The sequence below is a fragment of the Canis aureus genome, chromosome 33 (assembly GCF_053574225.1).
Source record: "Canis aureus isolate CA01 chromosome 33, VMU_Caureus_v.1.0, whole genome shotgun sequence".
NCBI classification, from domain to species: domain Eukaryota; kingdom Metazoa; phylum Chordata; class Mammalia; order Carnivora; family Canidae; genus Canis; species Canis aureus.
Window position 1 is genome coordinate 1,928,966 of NC_135643.1, and position 15,302 is coordinate 1,944,267.

Below are 15,302 nucleotides of genomic sequence, written 5' to 3' on the forward strand. Positions count from 1 at the left end.
TAAGTAATTCTTTGTTAAAAGTTGTCTTCTACATTGAAGGATGCTTAGCAGTATCTGGTTTCCTCTAGGCCTGAAGCTTTGCTAAATGTAGTCAACAAGTTTTGTTTTGTTTTGTTTTAAGATTTTATTTATTTATTCATGAGAGACACACAGAGAGAGGGAGAGACACAGGCAGAGGGAGAAGCAGGCTCCTCGCGAGGAGCCTGATGTGGGACTTGACCCCAGGACCCCGAGATCACACCCTGAGCTGAAAGCAGACACTCAACTGCTGAGCCACCCAGGCATCCCTGTAGTGAACAAGTTTTGTTTTATTTTATTTCTCCCTTCAAGCAGTAAGAGCTGATCTGCACCTTCCCTTAAATGGAATACTGTAAGCCCATTTTTCCTTTAGGAACCCTAACCTAATTATTGCCAACTTCAGAACCTGAGCTCCCCACAAACCAGGAGCTTCAACCCACTGCTTTACATTTCTGCTTTTTAACCTATTCTGTGAGCTACCCCATATCCTTCTAATGAATTCATTTTATACTATTGATTCCCCTCCCTTCAGTAAACAGCACTTCCATTCTTCCAGATGCTTGGACCAGAAACTTTGGAGTCATCTTTCAATCCTCTTTTTTTTTCTTTTTTTTTTTTTTTTCACATCCTATGTCTCTCAGGGTCCTCACAGGATACAAATGGCACAGTAAAGGGGTATCTGAGGAAAATTCAAAAGATTGTTTGGAAATATGTGGTCCAGTAGAGGGAAACTAATATAAGGTGGTGAAGCACCCAAGAGGTAGTGGGAAGACTTTACTACCCCAGGCTGGAAGGAGTCTGGGATGGGGAGGGTTTGCCAATGCCTGCAAGAGCTGTAGCTATAGTAGACTGTTGCCTAATAGGAGCTGTGGCCTTCGGTAGAGAAGGGTAGTCATTGCCAAGCTGTATGTGGGCAGGGAAGGAGCCAGGAGAATAAATATCCTGGCCTTGTTCTCCTCCTGCCCTCCAATCTCCAATCGTCTGAACCTAAGCAGAAGAGGACAGGAGAATCCAGGTGTGTGGTCTGTGGAGGTCAGACTTCCAGGCTATGGGAAGGAATGGTGCATAGATCTGAAGGGGCAGTTGGAGAATCCCTACGCACTCTCATCAGCGAGTTGGTCTGCTTTACCTTGAAATACATCCAGAATCCAACTTTCACTCACTACCTCCCTTGTTACTTTCCTACTCCAAGCCACTATTTCTCATATTGACAACTGTGCTAGCTTCCCATCTCTATCCCTTTACCCAGCTTTATATTTTTACAGCACTTACAACCCCCTAAAATATTATATGTAATTTGATAATTTGCTTACTGTATATATCTCTCTACTAGAATGTAAATTCCATGAAATCATAAACTTTATCCATTTTGTAATGCTATTAAGTTCCTTATACATTATAAGTGGTCAATAAATATTGAATTAGTTAAGTAATCATAAATTTATCTGATTTGCTTTCTGTTGCTTAAATTTGAAGAAACTTAGATTATTCAGGTGTGTAAATGTAATCTCATTTGGTTTTTGAAAAGTTTATTTGTGCACATAGAAAAGAAATAAGGTATACTCAAATTTTAGAAATGATTACCATTGGAGAGTGGGATTTGGAGGTAATTTCCATTTTCTTCTTTGATTTTAATACTCCTAAAATATTTTACAATGACTATATATGATCCTTGTAATCAGATAAAGAGAAATACCTTTATTTTAAAGTACAGACTAGGACTAAATCAAACATCTTCTAGAGAAGCTTGGCAATTCTTTTTCATCTCTTGGCTTCCCATCCCTTTCCTTGCCATGTCATTGCCACCTTTTCCACTTTTCTGAAGTCTTTGTGTTGAATCCATTCCCCACTTTATGAACTCTGCTCTGCATCCAGGAAACTATGAGGTTGCAACAACCTGGTTCTCTCTCCTCTGGCTTCCATTTGGGTTCAGTTAATGGTTTTAACTGAGATCTAGAGAGGGTGGGAGTAGAGTGGGTCAGATTATTTACTCTCCAGCACCCTCCTTACCAGTTCCCTGCAGGTGGGCTATATCCCTTTACATAAAGGCCACAGTTCTAGTCAGATGGTCTTCTCCAAGCAGCTGTCTATGCACCCCCACCTTGCTCCTCAGGCCTAGGGATGCCAGCCTTGGGGCAATGCACCATCCCTTGTTCTTCTTAATCCTTACACACAACTCTATTAACTCCCCTCAAATTATCCAATTCCAGTGCTTGGTGTCTTTTCTTCCAAGGTCCCAAGGAAGCATTCAACTTCATCCTCTTCCAATCACTCTTAGCAAATGGCCTTATCTCATTAGCTTTTCTGAGAAGGTTGAGGCCTTCTTCTATCAGCTTTCTTGGCATTTCTCAAAAGCCTGTGTACCATCCCTTTACTAATGGTAGTCCATGTAATGGCCCACTGTCACCTCTAATCCTTCCTGACCTCTCAGAGCACCTAACACATCTGGCTTATGGCAGGGCTCCACCCTGTTTTCCTCTAAGAACTTTTTATAGAGAACAAACGAATGGTCACCAGAGGGAGGTCAGTGGGGGATGGATGAGTATAGTTAACATGAGGAATACTGCATAATGTATACAATTGTTTGTTTGTTTTAAAAGATTTGCTTATTGAAAAAAAAGATTTGCTTATTTATTTGAGAGAGAGAGAGAGAGAGAGAGGGGTGGGGAGGGGCAGAGGGAGACAGTCTCAAGCAGATTCCACGCTGAGGACAGAGCCTGACATGGGGCTCAGTCTCATGACCCTGGAATCATGACTGAGCCAAAACCAAGAGTTGGATGCTTAACCACCTGCGTCACTCAGGCGCTCCTGTTTATCTGTTTTTCATATGGAGCACCTCATGAGTTTGAGTATCATCCTTGTGCAGAAGGCATGTTAATCTCTGTATTGTTCCAATTTTAGTACATGGGCTGCTGAAACGAGCACTAGAATTGTTGAATCACTATATTGGACACCAAAACTAATATAACACTCTATGTTAACTGTATTGGAATTAAAATAAAAACTAAAATTTTTTTTAAAGATTCTACCCATCCCATTTGACAGAGAGAGAGAGCGAGAGAGAGAGCAAGTGAGCACAAGCAGGGGGAGTAGCAGAGGGAGAGGGAGAAGCAGGTCCCCCACTGAGCAGGGAATCTGACCTGGGGCTTGATCTCAGAACCCTGAGATCATGACCCAAGCTGAAGGCAGATGCTTTACTGAGCCACCCAGGTGCCCCAAAACAGAATTTTTAAAAAAGGAAATTTTCTCCTTTATTGGCTCTTCTTGCATACTTTAACTCCAGATGTTTCCAAATTTTGATGTCCCAAAATTTTTTTGAAAGAAGAAAACTTATCAATTTGTATTGATAAGTTTTGTCAATTTCATTCAGATAATTTTTCAAATATATACTTGCTTTCCTATTTGTTTAACTAAACTCTGGTACTCTCCAATCAAACTTTAAATAATTTACATGGATTTCCAATTATTTCCTCAAATGTAATATCATTTCATCCTTCCTCTCACCTTCCCCTCGGTTGGATTTTCTTCCATTTCCTATATCTGTTTCTAATGGTTTTTATATTCTTTTGGGCTCAAGAGTTTAAAATATTCTTGTGCCCCTCAACTGCAGTTACTTCCTAAATTCTATGTTTTTTTCTTTTTCTTTTTCTTTTTTTTTTTTTAAGATTTTATTTATTTATTCATGAGAGACACAGAGAGAGAGGGGGGTGGGGGCACAGACACAGGCAGAGGGAGAAGCAGGCTCCATGCAGGGAGCCCAATGCCGGACTTGATCCCGGGTCTCCAGGATTACACCCTGGGCCGAAGGCAGGCGCTAAACCGCTGAGCCACCCACGGATCCCCTATGTTTTTTTTCTTAAACTAATTTCTCAGAGTTTGTTTTTTTCACTCTCACTGTTCTATTCAATGTCTTTTATATTTTAGGCCAAAATTATTTCAATAGTCACCTAACTTGCCTTCAAATTCCAGGTTCTCCCATTCCTACACAGAATTAATATTTCTAGAATATTGCTAATGTCGTGAGGTGTTATAATATGATTGCAGTTAATAATTACACCGAAAACTAACTGAGTACTCGCTAGGTGCCGCCCACTGCACTAAATTCTTTTTATTTTAATCCTCAGAGGAATCCTATAAATATATAATTATACAGTTGGAAGATGTATTTGTTTATTTATCTCTACAATTCAATTTTATTAGATCTGTCCACAGTCAGCCATGATGATCTTCTTACTAATCTTGCCATTTCTGGACCCAAAGCACTCCATGGCTTCCCCAGTATTCATGCTTTCTTTCACCTTGCCAAAGACTCATCCAAACACTCAGTCTCAGTACAGATGAAAAGTTGGTTTGGCTTGGGTTCAGCATTTGCCATGTACAAGATCAAGACCAGTGTGATTCAGGATGAAATTCTATTCATCAAATTTCTCCCAATAGAGGGGCTTACTTCCAGTGCCATTATGAAATGAAGTCACCACCTGGCACATAAAACCCAGAATTTTGTTTCTGTCAAAAAAAAAATTTCTTTCTCCCCAGTGCTCACGACATGAAAGTTTTCTATCTTTGGAAATTCGTTTGCAAATGACCAGAAGGAGATACAGCCCCAGAGCTCGCCATCGATGCCGCATCAGAGAACGTGGTAGGGTTGAGCACGGCTGGATGGCACAGGCACCCCAGGAGTGATAGCAGAAAGAATTTTAGAACATTTCTGTAAGGCAGGAAGAATTTTAGAACATTTAGAAAACTCCCAGGTCACCCAACTACTGGTGGTTCTGGGATGGGAACTCCACATGAAACTAGAAGTCTACTCTTAACCTTTTTTTCTATGCTATCCACATTCCTCAACATGATTTCTAAAGCATGCCACAAATTGCTCTCACTCTTCTGAGCCAATGTCAGCTTTTATTTCAATATTACACTGAATTCACTAATACACTCTAAGCACAGCATGTTCATTTCAATTGTTTGCCTTTACTTTTGCACCTGTAGCTTTTCTCTTGACATCAAATCAAATCTCTTCTTGAGTTAAGGTCTCACTCCAGAGCACAATGAAGTCTTCACAAATGCTATAGTGCATCTGGATCTTTTCTTGGAACCTCTAAAACCACTTATTGTCTGCAACATTAATTTTCACATTCGGTTATGGAGCACCTTACATTTTTATTTAACTGATATATGTACCGTTACTATTTATTCATCCTGGAAGAAAATACTGAGCCCTTGTTATTTGCCAGGTACTGTGTAAAGGATGGAATACAAAGATGGGTAAGATTCAGTCTCTGAAGGAGTTTAATCCAGGGGAGCAGTAGTTATGTTAGCTAAAATATTACAATACAATCTAAGTGATAATATTGGAGCATTGTGTTGCATAATGATCTAGCACATGAGTTTCAGAGTTGTCCAGATATATGTACTACATTTCCCAGCTCTGCTCTTCAATAGCTAAGTGAGATTTACGTAGCCTCCGTAAGCTTTTGTTTCCTCATTTGCAAAATGGAGATACTAATAGTACTTATGTTCTTTTTTTTTAATAAGCTTTTTTTAAATTTTTATTTATTTATGTATGATAGTCACTGAGAGAGAGAGAGAGGCAGAGACACAGGCAGAGGGAGAAGCAGGCTCCATGCAGAGAGCCCGATGTGGGATTCGATCCTGGGTCTCCAGGATCACACCCTGAGCTGAAGGCGGCGCTAAACCGCTGAGCCACCCGGGTTGCCCCAATCAGTATTTTCTAAGGTAAATGCAAACTAAAGGTAAAATTAATCTAGAAAACATAAAATTTGGAATATAAATGGCCTGTTATAAAACCATTCTAATATATGGTGTACTTCTAAAAAAATACTTATTTGTAGATCATTCTTATCTTTTTTACTCTGTTATGTTGACAGATTCATCTAATTCTCTCAAATTTGTTTTCATTTTATGTAATTTGAAGCTATGGTAATAATGTTATGTTACTGGTGAAGTGAATTTTTCAAGTGTCTCTTTTATTTCTAATATTGCTTTTTAATCCTAAAGTCTATTTCAGTATAGTGACATCAGCTTTTTTGTTGTTGTTGTTATTTGCATGCTATACCATTTTCAGCCTTTTGTTTTCAGCCTTTCAGTGTTACTATGTTTTAGGTGTGTCTCCTATTGTGAGTCAGGATTCTGATAGGAAATAAATGGACAATGCACTCAAAATGTTCACTGAAGAGAGTTTAATAAGAAATTCTTTATTTTTTTTTTATTTTTATTTATTTATGATAGTCACACACACAGAGAGAGAGAGGCAGAGACATAGGCAGAGGGAGAAGCAGGCTCCATGCACTGGGAGCCCGATGTGGGATTCGATCCCGGGTCTCCAGGATCGCGCCCTGGGCCAAAGGCAGGCGCCAAACCGCTGCGCCACCCAGGGATCCCCAAGAAATTCTTTAGAGAGGTATAGACAGCATTAAGAGAGCCAACAAGAGATGGTGAAATACTCAGACATTAGAAACAGGGAAAAGCATTTACACCCTACCTCTGAAGGGTCAAAGAGAGTGAACATTGTTAGTAGAACCCAACATAAGCTGTTGCTGGTAAAGGGGGCACCTGCAGGATCTGTGATCTTTAGTAGAGATAACACAACCACTAAAAACTTTGGCCCAGCAGTGAGGGAAACTGGGGGAATTAACACCCCTATTTCTCTATCCTCCCACCCCATGATCTCCTGCCACTATCAGCTACTGGCCAAACTCAACCAGAAGTTAGAGAGCAAAGGAGTTTGGGAATGCAGAGCATAGAGCTAGGACTTGAGCCAGATAGAGAAGAGTAGAGAAGAGCCAGCACACATGTAAACCAGTCTAATAGTTTTCTTTTTAATGGCGCATTTAGTTAATTTACTTATATTTATTGAGATTACTTGTGTAATTTATTTTTAAGATTTTATGTCCCACATTATCTGTTTCTTTTCTTCTGCCATGATTACTTTTTGATTATTTGAGCGTTTTTTCTCATTTCATGCATTCCATCTCTATTATTTTAGTGGTTACTTTAGAAATTTATACTATCTTTAACTTCCTCCTAAACAATAGGGAGATCTTTGGAACACTTTTTGCTCTGATTACCTCTCTCTTGACTTATATACAATTGTTGAATATTTTTAACCCAATAACACATTATTATTATTTTCTGTCTGTATATGTTAAATTTAGATTTAACATAACTATATATTTATAATACGTTTAAATATATAGTTACATTTGTTTATAACATATAGTCAATATTTATTTAGATTTATCCACTTTCTTTGCTCATCATTCATCTTTGTATTCTAGAATTTCCACCTTGAATCACTTTCCTTCTTTTAGTCTTTTGGAACATTCTTTTTAAAGATCTATTGGTGATAAACTCTGCATTTTCTTGTTTCTGAAAATATCTTAATTTCACCCTTTGCTAGATATATAAATTTAGGTTGACATATTTGAGGGTATTATTCTATTGACTTAGGGTTTTCATATATCTGTTGAATATCTGTTAAGAAGTCTGATGGCAGCATAATTGTCATTCCTTGGAAGGATATATTTTAAAATATTTTTCTTGTTTGTGAATTGCAGTTTCTTTCTTTTTAAAGATTTTATTTATTTATTCATGAACAACACAGAGAGAGGCAGAGACATAGGCAGAGGGAGAAGCAGGTTCCTTACAGAAAGCCTGATGCGGGACTCCATGCTAGGACCCCAGGATCACAACCTGAACCAAAGGCAGATGCTCAACTACTGAGCCACCTAGGTTCCCTGTGAATTGCAGTTTCATTATAGTATGTCTAGGTGTGGATTTCCTCATATACATCCTGCTTAGGATTCATAGATAACTCTAAAGCTGTTGATTGGTGTCTTTCATTGGTTTATAAAATTATCAGATTTTATCACTTCAAATACTGCTTCTACCTTATTCTCTCCTTTTTGAATAGGTATATATATTAGAGTTTTTCCTCTATCCTTCATGTTGATCTCTCTTTTATATTTCACATCCATTACTTTAACTCTTTGTGCTACATTCTCCATAGTTTCCTCAAATCTGTTTTCCAGTTTATGATTTTTTTAATGGTGGCTAATTTGATGTTTAACTTGCCCATTGAGTTTTAAATTCTAATCCTCATATTTTTCATTTTTAGAAATTCTCATTGGCTCCTTTTCAAATCTGCTTTGTCACTTTAAATGGTATTTTCTTCCATTTTCATATTTTATAATCTTTCTTTTATTCCTTTGAACACATTAAACATATTTTACTTCCTGTGTCTAATAACTCCAGTATACGACAGTTTGTGGGTCTGATTCTTCTGTTGGTTGTTTCTGCTAGCTCTTGCATAAAATGCCTTTTTAAATAAATTTTATGTATTTTGTGGTTCTGGTCCTGCTATTCTTTGGAACTTTATCTAGAGAAATACTTTAAATTCTGAGTTGAAAAATGCTCTTCTGGAAAGAATTTGCATATACTTTTGGACGATGGATTGTATGTTCCAAAGATGGTATGACAATAGTATCTTGCATCCCACATACTCTTCTTACAATGTGACATTGACATTCCTCCCATTGAGAAGCAGGGTCTATGTTCTCGCTCTTTGAACCTGGGAGATCTTGTGACTAGAGTGGAAGTGATTTTCTGGAAATTCCAAAGGTGGGAGATAAAAGGCAAGACAGGTTCCCTCTGGTTCTCTTGGGAGGCTTTGCCCTTGGAACCAGCAACCATGCTATGAGAGAGCCCATGTAGTCACATGGAAAGGCCATATGCAGTATTCTTACTGATACCCTTAGCTGAAGTCCTAGCCAACAGGCTGCATCTGCCACCAGACAGGAGAGTAAACTAGTTTACTAATTCCAGGTTCCAGCCCCTGAATGACCTCCTGATCTCAAAGTCTTCTCAGGTAGGTTCCAGACACAATGGAGCAAATACAAGTTGTCCCTGTTGTGCACTTTCCAAATTCTTGATCCACAGAATCCATGAGTATAATACTAAATTTGGAGGAGTGCGGGTTCTTCTTATTCATCAGCCATCAATGACCAGAATAATTCTGCCGGATACCTGGGGACAAGACTAATATAAGACATTAACTTAAATTCTAGGCTTTAGAATTTTTTGGGCAACACAAATAGTGTAATCTGGCTACAAAACTGCTTGAGGATGGTAGAAGAGATATTTCCCCCTCTGCTCAATATCATGGTTCAAGAGTGGCAGCTTCCATGTGGTTCCATCCATGATTTAATGGTATAGGTAGGGAACAGATTTAGTTCTAGCTCACCCTTACACTGAATGCTTACGCCTTTGGTTTAAGGGAGCTTTTATTAGGTTTCTCATTCTGGGTAGGTCTTGTGTTTCATTTCCTGTTCTCTGCTCTTGTAAATTAAAAAAATTAAATTGTAAATTAAAAAACAAAAACAAAAAACTGACACATTCACCAGGTTTTGGCAAGTGCTCTCAAAGTGAATCCAGTTTCACTGCTCCCTTTATTTACCTAGTTTCCCACTTTAGTTTTTGGCCTGTGTGTTTAAATATCTATTTTTTCTCTCAGCTCCTTGATGCATATGAAAGGATGCTTTGCATATTATAAATGGAATTTTTGGTGGTTTTCAGCAGGTGGCTTGCTTGGAACTTCGTTATAAATTTTGTGGGGGACACAGTTCAGCTCATATGTTGAAGTCCTAATCCCCAGTAACTCAAAACATGACTGTAATTGAAAATAGAGTCTTTAAATAGGTGACTAAGTTAAGATGAACCATTAGAATGGGTTCTAATTCAACATGACTAGTGCCCTTTTAAGAAGAGGAAGTTAGAACTACAATGAAATATCACCTCACACCTGTCAGAATGACTAAAATAAAAAACATGAGAAACAACAAGTGTTGGTGAGGGTGTTAGGAAAAAAAACTCTCTTGCGCTTTTGGTAAGAATGTAAACTGGTGTAGCCACTCTGGAAAACAGTATGGAGGTTCCTCAAAAAGTTAATAAGAGAAATACCCTACAATCTAGCAATCACACTACTGGGTATTTATCCAAAGGATACCAAAACAATAATTCAAAGGGATACATGTACCCCTGTTTACTGCAGCATTATTTACAATAGCCAAACTGTGGAAGCAGCCCAGGTGTCCATGGATAGATGAATGTATAAAGAAGATATCACACACACATGCATACACACACACTCACACACACACACACACACACACACACACACACACTGGAATATTACTCAGCCCATTAAAAAGATGACATCTTGCCATTTGCAATGATAATGGAGTTCAGTATAGTGCTGAACAAAGTAAGTTCAATCAGGAAAAGCAAAGGAAAAAAAGGGAGACAAACCCAGAAATAGACTCTTAACTATAGAGAACAAACTGGTGATTAGTAAAGGGGAGATGAGTAAGAGGATGGGTGCAATAGGTGAGGGAGATTAAGAGTACACTTATCACGATGAGCACTGAGTGATGTATAGCATTGTTGAATCATCATATTGTACACCTGAAACTAACATAACGCTGTGTGTTAACTATACTAGAATTAGAAATAAAAACTTAATTAAAAAAGTAAAGAAAATTAGGACACAGAGATGTACAGCGGGAAGACGATATAAAGACACAAGGAGAAGACAGCCATCTACAAGGCAAAAAGAGAGGCCTCAAGAAGAAACCAACCCTGCCAACACTTTGATCTCAGACTTCTAACCTCCAGAACCGTGAGAAAAGAAAATCTTGCTTGAGCCATCTAGTCTGTCGTACTTTGCTGTTGCTGCCCTAGCAGACTAAGACAGGAACTACTCCCCATTCATTTATTTAATCAGTAGTTGAGAGCACCATGATTTATTGAGTGACTGATTATTGAATTTGGGTTTTTTTTGAAACTTCAGTGTTTCTTCTGATTTCTCCTCTGCTGTCTCCCTTTTGACCATTTCATTGCTCTTCAACACTCACCTGTACCATATAAGAGGAAAACAGAGGCAAGAAAACCCCACTTCTTCTGTTGTATTTTCCAGTTCACATCTTAGGCTATTAGTGTGATGTTGGGGGGCAGGGAGAAAATTTTAGGCCAGGTCAAGCTTTTTACATAAGTCTACTATTCGGTGTGACTCCACATATTTTAATAATACAGCCTCTTGTTCTGTTCATTATAAATGACACTACATAGGTCAATGTGTAATCTATGAAAAAACAAAATTCAGTTGAGTAAATTTTAAAGATCAAACTGAAACTGCTTAAAAGCATAAAGTTGAACGAAAATCAAAAATCAAATCACTGATGCTTGATTTTAAAGTAACCCTTTTCCTCTCTTCCACAAACCTCCCCTTCTCCCTTCTTAGCCAGGAACCCCATTTCACCCTGAAAATGACCGACCAGGCTGGCAACACATACATAATTCCTTTAGAAACCAGCTAGATCCTGTATTTCCCTACAAAACCTGTCAGCCCATTCCTCTGGGTGGGCTTGCAATTTTTGAAGGCATAGCCTACTACAGCCTCCTTTGCCCAGCAAAGCAATAAAGCTATTGTTCCTCTTTATCCCAAACTCAGTCGAGTTTTATTTTGGCTCTGAAACAGAGGTCAGTTTTCAAACATTATTGGCTTTATTTAATAATTCATAAATTGAGCAGCAACCAGAAAGGAGCTCTGAGGAGCTCTACAAAATGAAAGACTTTTACAGACAGATGGGAGTTGGAACAAGGAGGTTATACTAGACAAAAAAGCTAATGGTTATGGCAAGTTCACTTTCCTTTAGGGGATGGCGGGGGTCTACCAGGCAGATTACCTAACAAGTGATTTCTAATTGATTGGTTTAAGATTCTATTTCTGGGAGAGCTAAAACTCTAAGGGTCAGTTTGGTGAATGAGGCTTGGCATTAAGTGACTCCATTCTGGGCCTATTGTCTTGTTTTTAACATCTACAGTATATTGTATATTGCCCAAGATTCACAGGTTTTAAGCTACTCAAATAATATAGCAAAGTAAAGTTGCAACAGGGAAACCATCAGGGTGGTTATAACAAGTAGTTATATTTTTCAGATATTTTAAATAAAAAAAAAACACCCATTAGTCCATCTAATTTTTAGAATTTTAGTTCCAAAAATAAATACTTAGAAAATTTAAAGAATCATTTATTACTTAAATTAGTTCAAATTTTATAACACAGGCAATGAATGGATTTTCCTCCATGGAACTCTTTTTTTTTTAATTTTTATTTATTTATGATAGTCACACAGAGAGAGAGAGAGAGGCAGAGACACAGGCAGAGGGAGAAACCGGCTCCATGCACCGGGAGCCCGACGTGGGATTCGATCCCGGGTTTCCAGAATCACTCCCTGGGCCAAAGGCAGGCGCCAAACCACTGCACCACCCAGGGATCCCTCGCCATGGAAATCTTATGCAGGCTTTTCTAAAAATTTTATATTATTTTTTAGAGATAATAAGATGTAACACAGAAACAGATGAAGAATCAAAAGCAAATACTTGTTTTAGCAAAGTAAGTTGGAATGGGGTTTAAGTACCAAGTGAGTCACAGTATCTGTTCTTTCAGACCAGTTTAACTTCATTATAATTATTCAGGCTTAATGAAATAGTAGTCTTCACCAGATGTGTGTAATACTATGACTTATAAGAAATATATTTTGGTCATCTGAATAACCAAAATATATTTCTTTTTTTCTTTTTTTTTTTTAAAGGTTTTATTTATTTTTTCATGAGAGACACAGAGAAAGAGGCAGAGACATAGACAGAGAGAGAAGCAGGCTCCATGTAGGGAGCCTGAAGTGGGACTTGATCCACAGACTCCAGGATCACCCCTGGGCCAAGGGCAGGCACTCAACCTCTGAGCCACCCAGGCATCCCCAAAATATATTTCTTATATCTGTTTGGTCTTCCATAGTTCCTGGCTCCTGCAATTGCCTAAACCCTTGTCAGTTCCTCAGTGTTGAGAAGGATCAGGGTGACTTTTATTATGTTAATGAAGCGTCTTCTGGAAAGTATTGAAGGAAAAAGGTACATTGCCAGGAGAAGCAGCCATATGATTAGACGCATAAAACTTTCAGTCCCCTGACGCCTGGCTGGCTCAGCGGTTGAGTGGTTGAGTCTGCCTTTGGCTCAGGGCGTGATCCTGGAGTCGGGGGATCGAGTCCCACATCGGGCTCCCTGCATGGAGCCTAATTCTCCCTCGGCCTGTGTCTCTGCCTCTCTCTGTGTGTCTCTCATAAATAAATAAAATCTTAAAATAAAATAAAATTTATTTAAAAAGCTCCCACAAACCTTTCAGTCCCATGCCCTGACCACCAGGAGAGCAGCTGGAAGTTGAATCAATCCAATGGCTAATGATTTAATTAGTTGCACTTACATATGGAAGCCTCTATAAAAACCCAAAAGGATGGGGTTCAAAGGGCTTCTGGGTTGGTGAACACACAGGTATTTGGGGAGAGCATTGTGCTTGGAGAGGGCGTGTATGTTCTGTCTCCTTTCCCCACACTTTGCCCTTTGCATCTCTTTCATCTGGCTAATCCTGGGTTACATCTTTTTACAACAAACCTGTGATCTAGTAAATAAAATTTTCCTCTGAATTTCGTGAACCACTCTAGCAAATTAATGGAACTCAAGGGGAGGATTGTGGGAACCTCCAATCTGTAGCCAATGGATCTGAATTACAGGTAATTACCTAGGCTTGCAGTTGGCACATGTGTGGGAAGGGTAGTCTCAGAGGACTTGGAATCTGATGCTGTCTCCAGGTAGGTAGGGCAAAATTGCTTGTTGGCATGTGGGGAACCCACACACATTGAAATTGGTACCAGGACCAATTTTAATGTGAAAAAGATGTGATGACACATGTACACACTTGTTTCGGGAATTTTGAGATTCTAGGCCCTCTAATAATGGATTCTCAAATGAGGCTTTAAAAAATATAACAATCTGGGACAGCTGGGGTTGGCTCAGTGGTTTAGTGCTGCCTTCAGCCTACGGCCTGATCCTGGAGTCCAGGATCAATTCCCACATCAGGCTCCCTGCATGGAGCCTGCTTCTCCCTCTGCCTGTCTCTCTGCCTCTCTCTCTCTCTCTTTCTGTCTCTCATGAATAAATAAATAAAATCTTAAAAAATATATAACAATCTCATTCTTCTATATTCTTAGTAATTTAGGACATTTCTTTATTAAGTCAGAGCATTCCAAAATTTCAGAAAAGAGAAATTTCAGGAAATATATAATAAAATATTTCCAAAATGAAAATAAAATCAGATTTCCTAGAAAAAGTAAACTGCATCTCAGTTCTTAAGAACATAGGAAGGAGACATGTTAACATTTGGAAATAGGGAAGGCAGTGGAAACTCCTGCTCAGCCAGCAGAGAGAGGGGAGGTCCAGGAGCTAGAAGAAGGGGTGTTCTAGAGAGATCATATGAGGGTAAGGCAGGGTCCAGGGTGGGGAGATAACTTGGTTACCACTGAGGACTCCTGGGGACAGGTCTCCCAGAAGCCTATCAGATCTTCCTGTATGATATGAGAGTAGGGTGCCTTTTAAGGGGAGACTCACAGAGCTGTGATTAAAAAAAAAAAAAGATTTATTTTATTTATTTGAGAGAGAGAAAGCTCCCATGCGTGAGTGGGGGGAGGGGCAGAGGGAAAAAGAATCTTCAAGCAGACTCCACTCTGAGAGCTCAACCAACTGAGCCATCCAGGCACTCCCAGAGCTGTGATATTTATTTATTTATTTATTTATTTATTTATTTATTTATTTATTTATTTATTATTTATTATTTTTTATTATTTATTTATTTATTTATTTATTTTTTTTGTGATCTTTTTTTAAACCTTCACCCCACAAACATGAAATGATCCTGATTACCTCCCATTTCTGGGCCACCCTACTAATAATCCCTTGTGATTTCATAGGCCCTTTATCCCCAAACATTCTGAATATTGATGTGTAAAAATCCCTTTAATGGGTCACATAGCTTTATGGCTCCATATAAGTAGAGATAAAAGACTTACAGGGAAAATTCCCGGTTGTGGTAACTTGCTGAGAGAAATCTATTCCTACCTTAGTGTGAGTAGTTAATCAACTAAGGAGAAGAAATGACTGATTAGAGAAGTTGGCATAGTTTGGGGAAGATGGAATTCAGCGTAGGCAGCAGAGAGGTTTAGTGGGCAGAGGTGAGGAAGGAGAGCTTCAGGGTTCACATCTCTCTGGGCCTCTGTCTCTTCAATGTTTACTGACGAATAAAAGTGTCTGTGAAGGTATTTTTACGTGAGAAACTTGGGAGCATTGCCTCTAAGCCCCACAGTGCTACCAAGGTTGGG

General features: G+C 38.8%; 1 non-coding gene across 1 annotated transcript; it reads right to left on the bottom strand.

The window, feature by feature from the left end:
• Positions 1–2,839: 2,839 nt before the first annotated feature.
• Positions 2,840–2,943, bottom strand: LOC144304424 (U6 spliceosomal RNA). Its single transcript, XR_013371337.1, has one exon. It is a non-coding gene; the product is annotated as a U6 spliceosomal RNA (small nuclear RNA).
• Between the last annotated feature and the right edge of the window lie 12,359 nt (positions 2,944–15,302).